Consider the following 19,836-nt stretch of genomic DNA (forward strand, 5'->3'; position numbering starts at 1 on the left):
ATGTGCCACCCTCCAGTACCCAGAAGCTCTAGTCTCTGGAGCTGCTCAGCCCCTAGAGTGGGGTTGGGGGTCATATGGGAGCAGCGCTACTGCTTGGGGGAAGGATAGAGGTGTTTCTTGATTTCCATCTGCAGTTCCTGTCACCAGGATCAGAGCCAGTGGGCCGAGCATACAGGTGTAAGTCTCTGTGCTTTGCATCTCCAGCTGCTGTAGACAGGGCCTCCCTCTGGCTGGCCTGACCCCAGCGCAGTGACTGTGGGTTTGTAAGCTGGTGCCAGCACCGGCCAGGAGGAAGTCTCAGCAGGCAGCATGTCATAGTGGGGGGTCTTGGAGCTGAGTAGCCAGCCAGGGGGTTGGAGCACCTGAAGCCCATCAAAGTTCCCAGTGTGCTGTAGAGTGCGTGCCCAGACAACCTTGTCCACCCATCCCTTCTCCCACACAGCAAGCTCCATAAAAATCCTGCCCCTTCAGCAGCCCTCTTGGTACCAGGAAGCCTCCCAGACTGCCTGCCTTTATCTTGGTCTCTCAAGCACTCTGCCTGTCCCAGCTTCCCAACCCCACCAATCTCCAGAGCACCAGAGAATGAAAGTTTGCACTCCAAAGCAGACCTCCAGGGCTGGAAGTTCAGCAGTTCTAGGCTTCCACCCCCTCCTTCCTCCATTTCTCTTCCTCCTGCCATTGAGCTGGGGTGTGGGAAGGGCTTGCATCCCACTGGATCAAGGCTTTCCATACGTTACCCTGCTTCATGAGGTCTGCTCTGTTCGTGAGGTCTGAATTCAGTCTGGTGCAGTGTTTTTTTCTGTTGCTGTCTTAGGGGTAGCTGTATTAAGTATATTTTCTTAGTATATGTGGTTTTGGGAGGAGTTCTCTGTCTCACCTCTCATGCTGCCATCTTGAATCCCCATGCAGATGGTATTTTGCTAAATGTTTGTTTTGTTTCTAAAACTAACTGGACTCCCCTCACTCAGCATTTTGTTTATAAGAAAGAGAGTTGGGGGCAATTCATTTGCTGATCACAAATAAAATAAACACTATTTTTCAAATATTGGCAAATCTCATGTGAAAGAGTTTGTCTCCTTTGTCAATTGTTCCATTTGATTTGAAACAACTGAACTGCATTTGACCCTTATCTCTCCTACTAGAATAAAAAAATACCATTAATGACAGATTATCTCTGTATACCGCACAGTGCACACAGTAGGCCTTTAACAAATGTTTAAAAAAGAGGAACATGCACATACACATGCATGTAGAATGCTCTGCACAAAAAACCAAAAAAACAGAAGAGAAGAAAAAAAGATAAGACATTAGCTCTAGTTACAGCCTCTTAATTTCCTCCAGACTGAATGTATAAACAACTGTGAATGTAGGTTGCTGAAACATTATGTAATCATGCATAGCACACATGCTTCAGAGAGAGCCAAAATGTTTTTCAACCTCGTTTGTCACTTATTTGAGTATCTGGTCTAGGCATTGGAGATTGAAATCCGCTGGTTTCTTGGTGCTGCAAAAGAAATGGAGCTGTAGTCACAGTATCAATAAGCTTTCATTCCAGCTGAATGATCCTATGCAGAGAGAGCTTTTTTTTCTGAAGGCAAGTGTACCCAATTCTCAGTAATTACAATTTTCTAAACTCCAGCCAGAACTTTGGCAAGTTCCCAAAGAACACTTGGAGGTTTTGTGGGAAGTCATCTTATGTAGCAAGGCATTTTAAGTGTGTGGGTTCTTTTTGTATGGTGAGAAACAAAAAGGCAGTTATTTTGCTTAGTATCTTCCACCAGGATTTAGGCTTCAGTCACATGAAGCTTAACAAGGCAGAATCTTGTCTTAGAGCTAATGAAATTGTCTCTGCAAGTCCCAATTGCATAGTACTCATGAATTTAATTTTATGCCTGGATCCTTATCTTGACAGTAATGAAGTACATATGCTGTGGGGCTTGGGGAGAGGGTGCTGGAGGAGGAGTTTAAGTGGAAATGTGGACCCTAAGTCTGGGTCCAGAGATGGACTTTGGAAGAACACTGAATCCATCCATGTCTTATGCAGAATTATTTGCATTTTGTTGGGGGTGTGGTGGGCATACAGCTTTCATCAGATCCTCAAAGGAGTTCAAGGTTCCCCAAAGAATGAGAACCTCTAATTCATTCTAATAGTTGTTTGAAAAATGTAAGGGGTAATGTTGCTAGGATTCCTTATGGATGGTTATAACCTATAGCATGTGGATATTTGAGACTAATCTAGAGAAAAGGTAACATCAGACCCTTTGTATATTGTCATGCTCCTTAGAGCTGTGCTGAGATTATGACTGTCACCAACAGAGCCTTAGGGGACAGATATCCTGGAAAACAAAGTTGAGTCAGAAAAGAGAAAATTTATGAGAAAGGTCAACAAAATGGAATCCAGTTGGAGAACAGTAACTGGGATGGTGGAGGTTCTAGAAACGGAGACAGGAGACATACAAAAGGGCAGAGAACATTTGGAGACAAGAAGGTTTGACTGGGGGAGGGGAACCTTGAGAACCACCCTTAAATATCATGTGGAAGAGCAGCTGGACTATTTTTATTCTGAGTATCTTAGAAGGGCAGAATTAGGGCAAGAGTTGGATTTTTAGATTTGGAATTAGCTTCTCTTCTCTTGTAACCATCTAGTCGTGGACTAAGATGTCTTGTGGAAGTAAGCGTACAAGATGAGACTAGGCAATCAACCACAGGGAGTGTGGTAGAAGAGACTCTTGCATTCTGAAGACATGTACTAAAAGATTTGCAGATTCATTAGTTCACTGCCAAGTTGTCGTCTCTGTTTGGATGACTGGAAGGTACCTCATATCCACAGCAAACTCAGGAATTTCCTCTTCAAACCTGATCTCTAGTATTCTTTTCACCACCATCCACCCAGTTATGCAAACCAGAAACTCTTCTTTGCTTTTACTTCAATCCTCATTTCTGTTCCTTTGCTAATTCCCACTGATTTACCCATTTAATCTATTTCAAAACTTCCCTGTGCTCTATTCCTACTGCCACTCTCCTACATCACGCCACTAGTATCTCTTCCAGGCTACTGCAGAAGCCTTCCCATTGCTTTGTCTGCAGGCCTTCTTGCTTATCAAAACTATATTTCATACTTGAGCCAGTGTGGTCTTATAAACATAAATCTGATCAGGTTCCTACTTCATCCCGCTCTTTCCTCCATCTGGGTGCTTCTTAACACTTCAGTGATGTCCCACTGCTCTCTCTTTAGCCACAGGCCCTTTGCACATGCAGTTTCTTCTGCCCGGAGTGCTCTTCTTCATTCCCATGCCCCATCCTGCCCCTACTCCTTCATTTCTTAAGACTGACTTTTCTTTCAGAATTCAGTATTGCCATCACCTGCTCAGTTCATTTTCTGAGCTTTCTTGTAAGCAATTCCCTCATACCTCTTATGACAGCATGCTCTTCACAATATCTTCCACAGGTGCCATGTAACATTGATTAGTGTGAACCTTTGATAAATGTTGTCTTCCCCAAAAGACAGAAGTTCCATGACGTCTGGGATTGTGTATTTTTGTTGGCACAGAATTTAGCAGTTGCTCAGTAAGTAACGGCGACATTCTGTGATCAGGATAGGACTGAGGTACAGGGTATAAGCCTGAGTAGGCCAAGGCTTGAGGAGGGGGCCATGGAGAAGAGTAGCTGAAGCAGCTGAAGACAAACTGGCCCATTTCCCAGACTCACAGGGGATCCTCAATAATGGCAGCCTCAGAATAGTAGTGATTCTAGAATTCCTTAATCTGCTGTTTGATCCCTCATCCCAACAGAGATTTTGTGATATGGGAGGTGGGATCTTTCATCTAAGACAGAAAAGATGAAGCTGCAGAAAGGGCAGCTAACCTGTCACCGTGTTGGACATTAGTGCAGCCCCGTGGCTTCCTTAGGCTTGCCAGACTCCAAGGTCTTTCAAGTGTTCTGTCTCTGGCTCCTGAACTGACTCCCTTAACCCAGCTACACATCTTACAGCCTCTTCTTCTTATTTTGGTTGCTCACCCTAGAGCTTCTGCTCCAGCTACACATCCCCTTGGACTTGAACATTTGCTGCAGGTAGAACTTCCAGCCAGTGGACCCACGTCATGAGTAGGACCTAGAAACATCTCAGCAGAGCCTATCATTACCATAGCCCCCTGTCACCAAACATGCTAATCAGACAAAGACTCACAGCTGCCCATCAACTCAACACACATGCTCATTCTGAAAGTCATTTCATTTGAACTTCACTAAAAAAGAAACAGGGACCTACATGAGAAACTGGGGGGCTGCAGGCCACTCCAGGTGGTGAGGAGCCCTGGCTGGTTTTTTGTTTGGTCTGTTACTTTGGGACAGTAAGAGAATTATGGTAAACTGCAGTTATATTACTCATATCTTATATTCAGGCTTAAAGTGAGTTTTTTTTATCAGTTTTACAATGCAGTGGAATCTAATGTGGCACACGGTAAGTCACTCATGTCATCCATAGCTCACTTCTGAGTGCAGTGCATTTCCGATTACATTGCTTCAGAGTGAAATGCGAGCACTAGTGTAGGGGTTTAAAAGGGACTACCCCTTTAAGAGGAGACTTCAGAGAAGCCTACTCTGCCCCAGCTAGCTGCAGTTTCCCCCTATACCTGGCCTGGTGAAATAATTGGCTTTGTCTTGGGAGAAGTAGCAGTGTGATTAATAAAGGGGTATCTTTTGCTTCTCTAGGAGAGAAGAAGCTGGTGGCTCCAGATTAATTCCCTGGCAATGGCACCCTCTTCCACACATCCCCCTCAAGAGCTGCTCCACGGGGCATTGTTCTCCTTGGGCACAATGTTCCCTTTAGCCAGGTTCCCTGTACTACCAGAGAGAAATTGTCCAAAGAATAGGTGACAGTGTAGAAGCCGTTTTGTAATTACCTCCAGGCCTGTGTCTGCCTGCTAGGTATGGTCCTCCCTGTGCTGTGTTCTCTGAGTTGAGTGGAATTGAACTTTATCCAGGTATTTCCAGATGAGAAAACAGGCATATGCTTAGCTGGATTCTGGCTTATCCACGCAGTGGGTCAACTAACAGAGTTTTTTCGAGCTCTTTAATAAAACTGTACTAATTCCCCTGCCCCTTAAAATTGGGACTAGCACTCAAACTAGATTCAAGTAGGTATTGCCAGCAATATTCACTTTCCTTGTTGTTTTGGGTTAAATGTATAAGGTGAGTCAAGGAAGTGGAACTGGTTATGTTAGTCTCAGCCTCAGTGGTTCCTCAGACTACCATTTATACTTTTTCCTTTTCCCAGTCATTCCCTGCCTCTCTCTTCATGCACTTCCCTTCATTCCTTCCTTAATTTAGTGATCATTTCAAATAAGGTATTTAGAAAACATGCTGACACATAAAGCTGGAATTCTGTGTTACTTCTCTCCCCCCACCATAATTAGACCACTCAGTTCTTATAAAATTTAACACAGCACTTCAGCCCTAGGATGAAGAAATATATTTCTAAACTCAGTTTTAATTCAGGTGTACAGTGTATAGTGGAATGGGCTTGGAAACTAGATAAAAATTAGAGTAATGAAAGCTGACCATACCTTTGCTTGTGCATTATGCCTTATAAATTTCAATCCTTCTGACTGGCTTCATTTTAACTAGCTGAGAAAAATATAATCCTCCAAAGATGGTTTCCAGTATTCAAAGTCAACTGAGACCAAGCTGGTATTCAATAATTACAGCCTTGCAATTTCTAGGTGATTCCGTCCCCACCAGACCTGCCGTCTCATGTTCCCATTTGTAACATTGTTCATTATATTGAACCTGCTGCCATCACTCTGGAGCTTTCAAAGGCATTCTGGGGGCTATCTTGCTGTAGGACACAGATAATGAAATAGTTAGATGTGACTTGTATTATAATTGCCTCACCTAACCCCCATTTAGCTTGAAAAGTAGACTTAATAAAAGCAGGAGTGAAAGGCACTTGATGTTTTTAATAAGGAGTCTCATATGGTATTACCTGCTGTTTTTCATTGTGTGTCTCGTCTCATGGTTTTCCTGTGAGACACATGACAGAAGAAAGCCAACCACATCTCTTAATCTTAAAGCACTTTAAGAATCTATTGCAGTAATCTACCAAAATCGATCAATAACTTCAAGCTAACAGGGCTGATTTCCAAAGTACATATGTGTACTTATAGAGACAGGCACATTTGTTCACTAGCAAGTGAAGGCTATCTTATGTCTAAGAAACTAGAGGATTCCACTGTATAATAATTTAATGTTCTGTTTGCAAAAGGTAATTATAAAACTCTCATTCCATCTCCTGCTCTGGTGGGTTCAGGATGAATTTAAAATGGATTAAGAGGAAATGGATAAGACGTTCTGTATTGCTGAACTCTGCTCAGTGTCATGATATGCAAACAGTGAGCAGAGTGCTGCAACTACTAAATACACACTGAAGAGATGACAGGCTCAAAGGCGAGAATGCCTGGATCTGCCAGAGAAAAGGGCTCCTAAAAATAGTGCTAACAATTTACAGAAGAGAAAATCTGACTGAGGCATAAAAATCTTTGAAGGCAGAGTTGCTTGGAGCTGGAAGCTATAAACATATTCATGATGTTATGTTAGGAGAGGCATCTATTTTCTCTGCATTAATCTCAGATGAGAAAGGGTAACAGCATCTATGGACCTGTAATATGGATGGAAGAAGAACTGGACTGGTAGGTGGTGGTCAAAAGGCCTCATTTCTAACTGTGGCTTTGCCACTATTTGGCTCTCTGTCCTTCACCAAGGCACAAGGCCTCATGAGGCCTTATCTGTAAAATGGTCTGTTAAACTGAGGGTACCATGTTCTAAAAGAGGTGGGTAGGTTGACTATTCAGGAGTTTCCCTGATTCTAGCTGAGTGATTATGCAAAGTCGATGCTTAGGAACCACATTTCTCTAAAGATATTTGGCACCACCCTTTTTCTTTTATGCCATTAGATGTTTTTAAATAAAAACATAATATATGCTCATTGTAACAAGTCAAATATAGAGATGTAGAAAAAATGTGCTCAAATGTAAATCTCTCTACCAAATCGTCTTCTAAAACTGCCCACCCTAATCCTCCTGCAGTGATCAGTGACAACTGCTTAATAAATATTATTCCATTGTTTTCACCATACTTATAATACATGTTTATATATAGGTTGTTCTTGAAATAATTTCTTTGATTAAAATCATATCACTTTTCTTTTCGTGATTTATCATGAGCATTCTTCTAGGTTAAGGATAGGCATACTATGGTTCACAGGCGAAATCAGGCTATGCCAAATATATTGTTTATGATTATTTTGCACTACAAAGGCAGAGTCGAGTGCTCATAACAGAAACCTTTTTGTGGTAAACTCCAATATATTTACTATATACATCTCTTTAAAGACTAAAGTTTGCCAGTTCTTTTTAATATAGGTAGTTCTAGCTCTTTGTTTTTAACAAGTTGCATAATATTCTATAACATGGGTACTCAAGATCAGTTCAACTCAATCAGCCCAGGTAGTTGAAAAGCATGGAGAAATATAGGATTCGGGTTCTGTTAGATCCAGGGACTGAAATGAAGCTTTCAGGAGTCCTGTTTCCTTCTGGTTCTTATTTCAGCTTTCTTCTCTGTGAGCTTCATTCTCAGGCAGTCCTTCTCCTTTTACTGACAAAATAGTCATCATCAGTTCCAGTCTTAAATCTCATTCTACGGTGCTAAGAGAGATTTTCTTTCCCAATAGTTTTATCAGGAGTCCTGGGTAGGACTTTCATTGGCCTGGCTGCCAATCCCTGAACAAGTCATTATGAGCAGGGGCCAGTATTCTGTTGACCAAGCATAGGGGTCATGGTCCCTCTAGCCTTTGGAGCATGAGGCCAGCCTTACCAAAGCAGATGGACTGAAAATGAAGGAAGTGTGGTGACCCAAAGGACAACTGAGGTGCAGTTATTTTTTTTATTTTTTATATTTTGCTATCATTAATCTACAATTACAATGGGAACATTATGTTTACTAGACTCCCCCCATCATCAAGTCCCCCCAACAAACCCATTACAGTCATTGTCCATCAGCGTAGTAAGATGCTGTAGAATCACTACTTGTCTTCTCTGTGTTGCACAGCCCTCCCCGTGTCTCCTACCACATTATACATGCTAATCATAATGCCCCTTTCCTCCCTGCAAGCCCTTATCCCTCCCTTCCTACCCATCCTCCCCAATCCTTTTCCCTTTGTAACTGTTAGTCCATTCTTGGGTTCTGTGAGTCTGCTGCTGTTTTGTTCCTTCAGTTTTTTTCCTTGTTCTTATACTCCACATATGAGTGAAATCATTTGATACCTCTCTTTCTCTGCCTGGCTTATTTCACTGAGCATAGTACCCTCTAGCTCCATCCATGTTGTTGCAAATGGTAGGATTTGTTTTCTTCTTATGGCTGAATAATATTCCATTGTGTATATATACCACATCTTCTTTATCCACTCATCTACTGATGGACATGAGGTTGCTTCCATTACTTGGCTATTGTAAATAATGAGGTGCAGTTATTTTTAAAAAAAGAAATGAGAGTATTCAAGATGGCAGTGTGAGAGGTGAGACAGAGAATTCCTCCCCAAACCACAAATAGTATGAAAATATAGTTAATTGCTACAACTAACCCTAAAACAGCAACAAGAAAGAAGGCTGAACCAGACTGCATGCAGACCTCATGAACAGAGCACACCTCACGAACACAGGGTAACATACGAAAGCCTTTATCAGCCAGGACCCAAGCCCTTCCCCGACCCCAGCTTACCAGCTGAAGGAAGAGAAACAGAGTGGGTGAAGGGGTAGAAGCCTAGAACTTCTGAACACCGAGCCCTGGAGGTCTGCTTTGGGAGCAGAAACCTACACTGTGTGGTGCTCTGGATGATGGGGAGTTCAGACAGGTGGAGTGCTTGAGAGATGGATTGTGGCCATTTTTGGAGGAGGGGATCCACACCCAGCCGCTCTGGGACAAAGGAAAGGCAGGCGGTCTAAGAGGCTTCCTAGCTGTGAGAGGGCTGCAGGGCTGCTGAAGGAGCGGGGTTTGCACTGAGCTTGCTGTGTGGGGGAGGGAAGAGCTGGACAAGGTTGTCTGGGCATGCTATGCCCAGCTGGTTGGGAACTTTGAGGAGCTTCAGGTGCCCCATCCCCCTGGCTGCCTACTCAGCTCTGAGGCCCCCCAATGTGACATGCAGCCTGCTGCGCCTTCCTCCTAGCCTGCCAGCACTGGTTCGTAAACTGGCAATCACTGCGTTGGCATCAGGCCAGCCAGAGGAGGCTCAGCCTACAACAACTATAGATGCAAAGCACAGAGACTTACACCTGTGTGCTTGGCCCACTGGCTCTGACACTTGAGACAGGCATCACAGACGGGAATAACGAAACAGATTTTTCCTCTCCCTAGGCACCAGCTCCACTCCCCTACAACACCCAGCCTCACTCTAGGGGCTGAGCAGCTCCAGAGACTAGAGCTTCTGGGCACTAGTGGGCACCACACAGAAATATGAAACATCAAAAGAACATGGTTCAGACCAAAAATCTCACAGATACCAGAAAAAGGACCTAATGAAACTGAACTCACCAATCTGTCTGAAAGAGAGTTCCTAATAAAAATCATAAGCATGCTCATGGAGGTACATAAAAGTATTCAAGAACTCAGGAATGAATTTAAGTCAGATATTCAATCATTAAGAAATTCCATATATGAAATGAAACATACAGTGGAAGAATTTAAAAGCAGATTAGATGTCGTAGAAGAGATGGTAAATGGAATAGAAATTAGGGAAGAGGAATACAAAGAAGCTGAGGCAGAAAGACAAAAAACAATGTCTAAGAATGAAACAATATAGAGAGAACTGTGTGACCAAACAGAACAATATTCATATTATCGGGGTACCAGAAGAAGAAGAAGAAGAGAGAAAAAAGGATAGAAAGTGTCATTGATGATGTAATTACTGAAAAATTCCCCAGTCTGGGGAAGGAGATAGTCTCTCAAGCCATGGAGGTGCACAGATCTCCCAATACAACTGACCCAAGGAATCCAACATGAAGACATACAATAATTGAAATGGCAAAGATCAAGGATAAAGACAGACTTTTAAAAGCAGTTGAAGAGAGAAAAAAGATCACATAAAAGGAAAACCCGTCAGGCTATCATCAGACTTCTCAACAGAAAACTTACAGGCCAGAAGAGAGTGGTATGATATATTTAATGCAGTGAAGCAGAAGGGCCTGGAACCAAGAACACTATACCTGGCAAGGTTATCATTTAAATTTGAAGGAGGGATTAAGCAATTTTCAGATAAGAAAAAGTTGAGAGAATTCACCTCTCACAAACCACCTCTACAGTGCATTTCGGAGGGACTCCTATAGATGGAAGTATTCCTAAAGCTAAATAGATGTCACTGAAGGGATAGACAAAGAGCACAGAATATGATTCATAACATACAAAGAATGGAGGAGGAAGAAAAAGGAGGAAAAAAAAAGAAGAACCTTTAGGTTTTTTTTGTAATAGCACATGAAGTGAGTTAATTAGACTGTTAGATAGTAAGGGAATTACCCTTGAACCTTTGGTAACCACGAATCTAAAACCTGCAATGGCAATAAGTACATACCTGTCGATAACCACCCTAATGGTAAATGGTTTGAATGCACCAACCAAAAGACATTGAGTCACTGAATGGATTAAAAAACAAGACCTGTCCATATGCTGCCTACGAGAGCCTCACTTCAAACCCAAAGACATAAACAGACTGAAAGTAAAGGGATGGAAAATGGTATTTCATGGAACTAACAGGGAGAAAAAAGCAGGAGTAGCAGTACTTGTATCAGACAAAATAGACTTCAAAACAAAGAAAGTCACAAAAGACAAAGAAGGACATTACATAATGATAAAGGGTTCCGTCCAAAAAGAGGATATAACTATTATAAATATGTATGCACGCAACACAGGATCACCTACATATGTGAAACAAACACTAACAGAATTAAAGGGAGAAATAGAATGCAATGCATTCATTTTAGGAGACTTCAATACAACACTTACTCCAAAGGACAGATCAACCAGACAGAAAGTAAGTAAAGAGACAGAGGTACTGAACAATGTATTAGAACAGATGGACCTAATGGACATCTGCAGAAAGCTCCATCCAAAAGCAACAGGATACACATTCTTCTCAAGTGCACATCGAACATTTTCAAGAATAGATCATATACTAGGACACAAAGAGCCTCAGTAAATTCAAAATGACTGAAATTGTACCAACCAGCTCCTCAGATTACAAAGGTATGAAACTAGAAATAAAATTACACAAAGAAAATGAAAAAGCCCACAAACACAAGGAGGCTTAATAACATGCTCCTGAATAATCAATGTATCAAAGACCAAATAAAAACAGAAATCAAGCAATATATGGAGACAAATGACAACAATAATTCAACAACACAAAATCTGTGGGATGCAGCAAAGGCCATGCTAAGAGGGAAGTATATTGCAATACAAGCCTACCTCAGGAAAGAACAATCCTAAATGAACAGTCTAAACTCACAAGTAATGAAACTAGAAAAGGAAGAATGAATGAGGCCCAAAGTCAGTAGAAGGAGGAACATAATAAAGATTAAAGTAGAAATAAATAAAATTGAGAAGAATAAACAATAGAAAGAATTAATGAAAGCAGGAGCTATTTCTTTGAGAAAATAAACAAAATAGATAAACCCCTAACCAGACTAAACAAGAAAAAAAGACAGAATCAGAAATGAGAAAGGAAAAATCACCATGGACACCACAGAAATACAAAGAATTATGAGAGAATATTATGAAAAATTATATGGTAACAAACTGGATAACATAGAAGAAATGGACAACTTTCTAGAAAAATACAACCCTCCAAAGTTGACACAGGAAGAAACAGAAAATCTGAATAGACCAATTACCAGCAAGAAAATTGAATTGATAATCAGAAAACTACCTAAGAACAAAACCGCTGTACCAGATGATTTCAGTGCTGAATTTTATCAAACATTTAGTGAAGACCTAAGACCCATCCTCCTTAAAGTTTTCCAAAAAGTAGAAGAGGAGGGAATACTCAAAAACTCATTCTACGAGGCCAACATCATTCTAATACCAAAACCAGGCAAAGACAGCACAAAAAAAGAAAATTACAGACCAATATCCCTGATGAACATAGATGCAAAAATACTCAGCAAAATATTAGCAAACTAAATTAAAAAATACATAAAATAGATCATCCAAAATGATCAAGTGGGATTCATCCCATGGATGCAAGGATGGTACCTTTGAAAATCCATCAACCTCATTCAGTACATCAACAAAAAGGACAAAACCCACATGATCATCTCCATAGATGCTGAAAAAGCGTTTGAGAAAATTCAACACCCGTTCATGATAAAAACTCTCAACAAAACTGGTACAGAGGGAAAGTACCTCAACATAATAAAGGCCATATATGATAAACCCACAGCCAACATTATACTTAATAGCAAGAAGCTGAAAGATTTTCACCTAAGATTGGAAACAAGACAAGGATGCCTACTCTCCCCACTTTTATTCAGCATAGTTCTGTAGGTCCTAGCCACAGCAATCAGACAACACAAAGAAATAATGGGCATCCAGATTGGCAAGGAAGAAGCCAAACTGTCCCTGTTTGCCGATTACATGATATTCTAAATAAAAAACTTTAATGAATCCACTCCAAACCTACTAGATCTAATATCTGAATTCAGCAAAGTTTCAGGATACAAAATTAATACACAGAAATCTGTTGCATTCCTATACACTAATGATGAACCAGCAGAAAGAGAAGTCAGGAAAACAATTCCATTCACAATAGCATCAAAAAGAATAAAATACCTAGGAATAAACTTAACCAAGGAAATGAAAGACCTATACCCTGAAAACTACAGTACACTCTTAAAATAATTAAAGAGGACACTAATGAATGGATACTCATCCCATGCTCTTGCCTAGGAAGAATTAATATTGTCAAAATGGCCATGCTGCATAAAGCAATCTACAGATTCAATGCAATCCCTATCAAAATACCTACAGCATTCTTCAATGAACTAGTGCAAACAGTTCTAAAATTCATACGGAACCAAAAAAGACCCTGAATAGCCAAAGCAATCCTGAGTAGGAAGAATAAAGCAGGGGGAATTATTCTCCCTGACTTCAAGCTCTACTACAAAGCCCCAGTAATCAAGACAATTTGGCACTGGCACAAGAACAGACCCACAGACTAGTGGAACAGAATAGAGAGCCCAGATATAAACCCATGCATACATAGTTAGGTAATATACAACAAAGGAGCCATGAATATACAATGGGGAAATTACAGCCTAATCAACAGCTGGTGTTGGCAAAACTGGACAGCTACATGTGAGAGAATGAAACTGAATTATTGTCTAACCTCGTACACAAAAGTAAACTCAAAATGGATCAAAGACCTGAATGTAAGTCATAAAATTTAAAACTCTTTGAAAAAAATACAAGCAAAAATCTCTTGGACATAAACATGATCAACTTCTTCATGAACATACTTCCCCAGGCAAGGGAAACAAAAGGAAAAATGAACAAGTGGGATTATGTCAAACTAAAAAGCTTCTGTAGAGGAAAGGATACCACCAGTAGAACAAAAAGATATCCTATAGTATGGGAGAATATATTCATAAATGACAGATCCAATAAAGGCTTGACATCCAAAATATATAAAGAGCTCATACACCTCAACAAACAAAAAGCAAATAATCCAATAAAAAAATGAACACAGGATCTGAACAGACACTTCTCCAAAGAAGAAATTCAGATGGCCAACAGACACATGAAAAGATGCTCCACATCGCTAATCATCAGGGAAATGCAAATTAAGACCACAATGAGATATCACCTCACACCAGTTAGGATGGCCAACATCCAAAAGACAAACAACAAATGTTGGTTAGGATGTGGAGAAAGGTGAACCCTCCTACACTGCTGGTGGGAATGTAAACCAGTTCAACCACTGTGGAAAGCAGTATGGACGTTCCTCAAAAAACTCAAAATAGAAATATCATTTGACCCAGGAATTCCACTCTTATGAATTTACCCTAAGAATGCAGTGGCCCAGTTTGAAAAAGACATATGCACTTCTATGTTTATCACAGCACTATTTACAATAGCCAAGAAATGGGGGAAACCTAAATGTCCATCAGTAGAAGAATGGATAAAGAAGAAGTGGTACATTTACACAATGGAATATTATTCAGCCACAAGAAGAAAACAAATCCTACTAGTTGCAACAACATGGATGGAGCTAGAGGGTATTATGTTCAGTGAAATAAGCCAGGCAGAGAAAGACAAGTATCAGATGATTTCACTCACCTGTGGAGTATAAGAACAAAGAAAAAACTGAAGGAACAAAACAGCAGCAGACTCACAGAACCCAAGAATGGACTAACAGTTAACAAAGGGAAAAGGACTGGGGAGGGTGGGTGGGAAGGGAGGGAAGGATAATAGGAAAAAGGGCATTATGATTAGCATACATAACGTAGCTGGCAGGGGGCACGGGGAAGGCAGTATATCATAGAGAAGACAAGTAGTGACTCTATAGCATCTTACTATACTGATGGACAGTGACTATAATGGGGTATGTGGTGGGGACTTGATAATAGGGGGAGTCTTGTGACCATAATGTTGTTTAAGTAATTGTACATGAAAGATATCAAAATAAAATTAAAAAAAAGAAATTAATACTAGGATCTTAAGGCAACAAATGCCCACTACAGGTACAGATTTCCCAGAGTGCTTTGCTGGGTTGGATATCTGTATCTTTAAAATTTCAGAAATATTGCTGGACTACTTTCCAAAATGTTTGTTTTTGTCGATTCTGGTTTGTCTCATCAGCAGCCCTTGAGGTTGCTGAGTTTTCTGTATTGTCATTTCACTCGTTATTACAACAAAAAATTATGTTTATTGATCTGATATTTGAAAAATGACATCTCATTGTTTAGATTTGCATTCCAGTGACTACTAGTAAGATTAAGTATATTTTCATAACTTTATTGCTGGTAAATATGTATTTATTCTTATGTGAAATATTACTTTATATCATTTGCCCATTTTACCATTGTTCCTTATCTTCTAGTCCTATGTCTAGGAGCTCTGAGTGTATGAGGGATACTTATCTATTCCCCATCATATATGTTGGAAGTTTTTTTCCAATTGTTGGTCTCTTGACTTCATTTATGGTATCATTTATAACATTTAAAAGAAGTATATGTTAAGCTCTGTGAAGGAGTGTTTCTAAATGTAGAAATAAATTTCAGTCTCACGGGCCTGAGAGAGGTGGGTGAAAGTGTTATTGGTATTTATGTGTATCTCTAGAAATATATTTAAAATGCTCATCCTCAGAAGCCACATGGTTTAGAGTGTGTAAATAGAGTTCCTCCCAGTTTGCTCTGTTGCTATGTGATGTTCAGGGAGATGTCCAGGCTCAGACACACATGAACTCAGTCCCCTTCCACCACAGGTGTCATCTGTTCCTGGTATGGCTTATTCCCGACCACCCTGGTCAACTAACAGAAACCAAGGACTGTTTTTGCCTAAAAAGAAAGACCCTGGATATATTATCTCTCCTTTAGATCCTCAGTCTACATTCAGAAATTAGTCTTACTTATATTTTTCTTAAGCTTTTTTTCCCACATAATTGTGAAAAGGAAAATCGTAGTACAGAATTTGTGCATATGAGTTGAACAGTTTTAAATCATTACTGTAAGGGGAAGCATTTCTGTGTGCAGAGTGGTGCATAATAGAGCATGTTTATTTACTTTAAATCTGGATTGAACAATTGACGTGATTTTACTGCAGACTGACAGAAGGAATGTAGACCATGTTATTTCTCTGTTCTGAATGACATAAATACTAAATCTTAAAGTGGTTTTAGTTATCCAATATAGTCCTACCATTTCATTTTAGATTATAATCTTTTAGAGATAAGATATGAAATTGTAGGAGGTTTTTTTTCCCCCTAAGCAGTGACCATCCATGGCTTTTAAATAAATACATCAAAAGATTTAGTTTTCTTCCAGTATATAAAGCCCTCTTTTATGCTGGTTGTTGTTTTCTTTAACCAATTTTTGCAATTCATTAGGCAATCTGGTCAAGATTGTGGGTGGGCATTTACTCTACTGTAACAGGGAACTGCTTTGTCATCAATCACAAACCAGCAAAGGGGAATATGCAGAGGAGTTGGCCAAAGGCCAGGACTCTAGATCCATAGTCAGCCATTGATTAATTGATATATATTATGTACTGTGATCTCTATTAGGTATTCTGAATAGAAATTAATGCTCTAGGTAATATCTTATGAAGAAAGAATTACTGTATAAAATAACATGGGTTACCTATCATAAAGAGACAACTGAATTTTAAATTGCAAATATTTGATAAATGTGAATATGTTTTGCATTATTCATACCTGAGGGTTTCATGGATTCTGCCTCAAAGTCACCATCAGCATAAAAATCTGCATTTAGTGCACTTGCTGCAAATGCTGGTGAAGAGAGAATTCTGAACATTAGAATGTTGAGGCTAAATAAAGTAAAACTTACCCAAAATACATTCCTCAAACTCACTTATCTTCTGATTGAGGAATAATTTAAAAAAATACATGAGTGTGCACACACACACACACAGACACACACACACACACACACAGACACACACACTCATCAATTCTCTCAACAGCTCTATAAGGTCCAACATACCACTATTTCCCCCTTTTTACAGATGAGGAAATGAAAGAACAGACAGGTTAAGAATCTTGCCTAAGGACACAAAGCTAGTATAGAAGAGTCAGGAATCAAAATTCAGACAGCCTAGTTTCAGGGTATTTTAGCTTATACATCAGGATTGCCACACAAATACTGTGATGGTCTGGAATGGGGATTAATGCTCAATGCTTTTAGGACTGTTTCCTGCCTCCCTCCAACACACACTCATTTGTTATAATTTCTGGTGGCAATGGCACATTTACCTCCATCGTTGCTCTACTTTACAGATTGTGTGGATTGAAATATCACAACTGGTCACTGTACACACTGCTGCTTGTGACTTGCTAAACTGTTGGCAGCCTCAATGCTCATATTTAGTTTCACCTGTTTTCTCTTATTCTGTTCATAGTGGGAATGAAAAGCAGCTGAGTTTCTATTTTTATCTATTAATCATTCCCATTACTTGGAAGCCATTTTAAAATAGAAGTCCCTTCTTTTCCAAATTTAGCAATTTGTTCATTCCTTTCTTAGTCCAACCCTTTAATCATTGTCAGGGCTCACCTCCCAACTCTCTCCAACATCTCTATATTGCTGTGGAGCCCAGAATGGAACAAATATTGCAATAAGAGTCTGAGCCTAATTAATGGGAAAGCACTTCTGGTCCTCATGTACTGTGTGATTGTTTGCAGTGTCCAGGCTCCCAGCTTGCATTCTGCCCTGTCTCTGTCTTTGTATCTATGGCATTTTTTTTTCAACAGCGGCCCTTTAATAATGAAGGTAAGTAAGATTCACTGCATGGACAGGGAAGTTGCTCTGCTTCTCAAGTCCCTACACATATCAAGTGCAACAGTGCCCATATCATATTTTGGACCTTGTTAAAAAGTTATCAGCAGAACTCATTTCAAAACAATGACTGGAACCACAACTATTCTAAAGTCACAGTTGGGATGTTCACAAACTCAGTCTCAGGATTTTTGAGATTTTAAAGCTTGAAATAGTTAATCTGAAAAAAAAGGCCAAATAACATGTGACTTATTTTTGCTCAGATTACTTAGTTTGACAGCCAATAGTTATTAAAAACGACTAATGTTTAAACTCTTATTTTATGATTATGAGATTTTATTGTTAAATTTTGGGATTTTTTGGTGGAGGATGGTCCATGGTTTTGTGAAATTGATAAAACACTGGAGTCTATCTTCTTATGTGTGGGATAAAATAATTAGCTTAAAATCCTGTCAGAAAAATTATCAATGCAAATAAATAATTACTTGTTTTAATAAAGGAGGTTATTATGCCAGAAAACATTTAATGGATATTTTTAGAAATTTAGGAGACAGTATGTAAAATTCTATGACACAAAGTAGTTGGTCTACACCTGTGGATGGCAGAATCTTTAGTACAGAACTAAGAGACCTCACAGAATAAGGAGTGATCATCAATTTACATAATTTAATATGATTCCTCATTTATTGTCACTGGTTTTCATTAATCACCCTGTATTTCATTTGAGAAATGGGAATTATATATTTTCCTTCTCCTTACGTATACGTGCTTCTTGGTTGAAGGATCTGGAATTTTACAAAGTCAGGTACTTAGAAATTAATGAACAGTGCAAGATATATGGATTCTTTAAAATATCAAAGATGATCTCTTGATAACTGTACTGGTTATTTGGCAGCTGTCTTATCAATGACAGAATAGATTGTGAATTTATGGAGTAAAATAACTCAGCATTAAAGACAACTATAATTCTTCATGACTTTAGAGCACTAGTTTGAAAAACTGTACAGTATGAAGATTCAATTAAATTAATCAATTGTGTTAGCTTATTTGTGTTAGTTTAATTTAAAAGTAGTGCATTGAAACAAAATTAAAATAATTCATATGTATAATTAAGTAAAAAAAAGAGAGAAATTCTCCATCTTACCATCTTAATTTTAATTGTCAAAAAGAAAAAAAAGTCACAAAATGCAGATTAATAATATCCACTGTAGGAGAATATATGGAGACTACTGTGCACTGTTGGTGGGAGTATAAATTGGTGAAAATTATTTTGGAGAAGAATTTGGCCAAAAAACACCTATCAAAACTTTAAATGTGTATACCATTTGACTCAAAATTTAGTCTTATTAATATATCCTACAGAAAATTTTAATTATCCTAAAGAAATTTCAATGATGTTTGTTATAGCATTATTTGTAATAGAAAAAAACAATATAAGCAAAATATTTATCATAAAGGAGGTGTTGCATGAATTATAATGCATTCTTATTAAGAATATATGGCTTTAAAAACTGGCAAGTAGGTGTCTATGTACAGATATGATAAACTGTTGAGAAAAAATATAGAATAGCACCTCATTCATGCAGTATGTTATAATTACTTTTTCTTGCATCTTTTTTGTTGTTCCTTCAAGTTAATAACTGTCTTACTCTTTTGTTTTCTTAGTTTTCTGTGTCCTTTTCCATTATTCAGCTTTAAAGTTTTCCTCAGTTGTCTCAATTTCCTCTGATGAAACATCAGTCATTGTATCAATTTTATGTTATTGGGGACAACATTCCTGGGGCTTACTGATCTCAATTCTCAGTTGGTGGTTCTGGAGTTGTCAGCTTGATCTCCATTTTCCATTACCCCAAGGGGAATCCTTCACCTTTCTCCTGAGTTGCATTTTCTGTTTCCAGAACACCATGCCTTTCTCTTTTCCTTCCAGAACTTCATGAGAAAGTGTTTTGTAACCTGCAGCAGATGCTCTTGATGCTCTCCCCAGATTCCTTTGATATTCAAAGTTACATATCCATTGTTAGATATGACTACAAGTACCTCTGACTCTCCAACTTAGAATTTCAACTGGTTCATACACAGGTGAGGTCCACAGACAATGATGGATCAGATTTTTTACCGCTTTGGCAAGGATAATTATGATGTACAGTCTATGAGTCTCCTGCAATTTCTCAGGAGGACTGACTCCTAGTTGTCTGTAGAGGTACATAGCAAAGCATTCTTTATTTTTTTTTTGCTTCCTTCCCTTCCGTGTCTTGATTTTCCACTCCCTTAGTGGTACTCTCTGAAG

The 19,836-nt window shown here is 39.2% G+C and overlaps 1 long non-coding RNA gene across 2 annotated transcripts in view; it reads right to left on the reverse strand.

Moving 5' to 3' along the window:
- Positions 1-7,473: 7,473 nt before the first annotated feature.
- Positions 7,474-19,836, reverse strand: part of LOC140848710 (uncharacterized) — a 68,121-nt gene continuing 55,758 nt past the window's right edge. For both annotated transcript variants that reach the window (XR_012129820.1, XR_012129819.1), the window contains 2 exons: positions 16,472-16,546; positions 7,474-7,650 (listed from right to left, as the gene is read on the reverse strand). This is a non-coding gene — a long non-coding RNA (uncharacterized lncRNA). The remainder of the gene's footprint in view (positions 7,651-16,471; positions 16,547-19,836) is intronic.

This window comes from Manis javanica, chromosome 4, assembly GCF_040802235.1.
Source record: "Manis javanica isolate MJ-LG chromosome 4, MJ_LKY, whole genome shotgun sequence".
Classification (NCBI taxonomy): Eukaryota; Metazoa; Chordata; class Mammalia; order Pholidota; family Manidae; genus Manis; species Manis javanica.